Source organism: Elaeis guineensis, chromosome 15, assembly GCF_000442705.2.
Source record: "Elaeis guineensis isolate ETL-2024a chromosome 15, EG11, whole genome shotgun sequence".
NCBI lineage: Eukaryota > Viridiplantae > Streptophyta > Magnoliopsida > Arecales > Arecaceae > Elaeis > Elaeis guineensis.
This window is the reverse complement of record NC_026007.2, coordinates 7,821,645-7,824,036: the sequence shown is the minus strand read 5'-3', so window position 1 is coordinate 7,824,036 and position 2,392 is coordinate 7,821,645. Positions and strand designations below refer to the sequence as shown.

Here is a 2,392-nt window from a genome sequence, read left to right as displayed (position 1 = left end):
ACCATGACAATTGAGGAGTATTTTACTCCCTCATCTTACACCTACTCACGATGTATCCAGCCTCTCCTGTAGAGGCGGCACAATATGAATCAAGTCCAGCATTATTCAAATGCTACATCATTCTATGGACTATCGAATGAGGATCCATACAATACTTGGACGAATTTCTTAAGATATGCTCCACAGTAAAAATCCAAACTTCTCCAATGATGCCTCAAGTTGAAACTGTTTCCTTTTTCACTTAAGGACAAAGCCAAGCATTGGTTAACTCCCTAGATTCCATAACATTTCAACTTGGGACCATCTTCAGAGAGAGTTCCTCAAGAAATATTTTCAATTGAAAATAAATCAAATTAGAAAAGTCATCACTAGTTTTTTCCAATTGGATGGTGAACTTTTTCATAGACATGGGAAGGTTAAGGGATCTTATTCATAAATGCCCCCACCATGCTATCCCCAAATGACACTTGTTCAGTGTTTCTACAATGGTCTATCGGAGAATTACCAACAATGATCGATGCATCGTGTGGTGGGACATTCATACTAAAGAGTGAGGATGAGGCTTGGTAGCTCTTTGAAATACTTAATGAGAATTCCCTGCATCACATATTGCCACCTGTAGAGAATAACCCATGCTCAATAGAAAGAGTTGAATCTATTAGCTTGAAAATATTAGGATATCCATAGTAAGGTAGATGAGTTGTCCCAAAATTAGATCGTCTTTTGAATACTGGACATCTCTGATTCCACCTAACCAATCCAAGATGTTTATGCATTGTGTGCAAGCCCGACCCATTTTGTTAGTGAATGCCCAACCGCATCTCAATTTTTTGAGTTTGTGTACGAGCAGGTCCAGCAAGCTCAAACCTAATAAGCTCGTAGATCAGAAATGACCCATATTCGAACACTTATAACTTCGGCTAGAGGAACATCCAAATTTTTCTTGAAGAGCATAGCCAGTGGTTGGCCCTATTGTACCTAGATCCAACTATCAAGACTCGACATATAGGCACGGACCATACCACCAATTCCAAAATGCTCCTCAACCATCTACCACTGGTCATAGCTCAACTTTTGAGGAGAAGGTTCTGAAAGTACTAGAATGATTAGAAGTCAACACCTAGACTCTTAACTCCCCAAGCAATCCATTACTAAGCTAGAGACCCAAATAGGTCAACTAGCAACTGTATTCAGTAAGAGGGAAGGAGAAAAATTACCTAGCCAACCTGAGAGCAACCCGAGAGGGCAATTCATGGTTGAGACTCCAATGCCCCAGAAACCTTTTCTAACATGCCAAATCAATCATGACTCTCAGAAGTGGGAAGGTCATTGAACCACGAGTAAAATTAATGAGACCAACCCTAGATCTTTGACCAAGCAGAATCACCCAAGAACAAAGAGACCCAAAAGTAGAGAATGAACCAATTGTACCGAAATCACCTAACTTGCCTAAGCCCCATTTTTAAGTCTCCTAAAAGCCCCTACTCTGCGGATAAGAAGGAAAGAAGACTCGACGAGATGTTGGAATATTTAAGCAAGTTCAAATTAATCTCCTGCTTCTAGATGCAATCAAACAGGTTCCAGCTTATGCAAAATTTTGAAGGAATGTGTACCCAGAAACGTAAATCTTGATTACAACTTTCAAAGAAAGTATGCCTCACTGAACAAGCTCTCCTGGACCTAAGGACTAGTGTGAACTTTTTATCTAGCTCGGTATATAAACTTTTTGGGTTTGGAGAATTGAAACTCACGTCGGTCACTTTATAGTAGCTAATAGATCAATTAAGACACCACGTAGGATGATCAAGGATATTTTGGTCAAGATAGATGAGTTCTATTTTTAGTTGATTTTTAGTCCTTGACATAGAACTGAGTGGCAATCCAAAGCAAATTTCATTATCTTAGGCAGATCCTTCCTAGCTATGGCAAATGCATGCATCAGTTGAGGACAGGAGTTATGGACATATCATTTGGGAATAAGAAACTAAGAGTAAATGTGTTCAGTGCATCCCAGGGGACTATCAACGGGATAGTTGCTTCGAGATAGTACATTCGAGGATATTATAGAGGAAGCAACATCCAATGATTTTTGCACATAATTTTTGGACACCCACTGGATGCACTTTGGAGTGGATGACTGTGATATGGAGGAGATAGCAAAGAAGTAAACATTCTAGTTGATACATCAATACTGAAACTTTGGATAATCAAGTATGAATCATTGCCTGCATTATCCGATACACCCACAGCCTCGTCATTAGAATCACCACCTACACTAGATTGAAGCCACTTCCAATCACACTCAAGTATGCATTCTTAGAACCTAATGACACCCTCCTGGTGATCATTGCATCAACTTGACCTCGGATCAGGAAGCATAATTGGTTGGTGT

The 2,392-nt window shown here is 39.8% G+C and overlaps 1 non-coding gene across 1 annotated transcript; it reads right to left on the bottom strand.

The window, feature by feature from the left end:
• Positions 1-350: 350 nt before the first annotated feature.
• On the bottom strand, positions 351-454 carry LOC114913095 (small nucleolar RNA R71). The gene has a single exon (XR_003799135.2). It is a non-coding gene; the product is annotated as a small nucleolar RNA R71 (small nucleolar RNA).
• Positions 455-2,392: the final 1,938 nt, after the last annotated feature.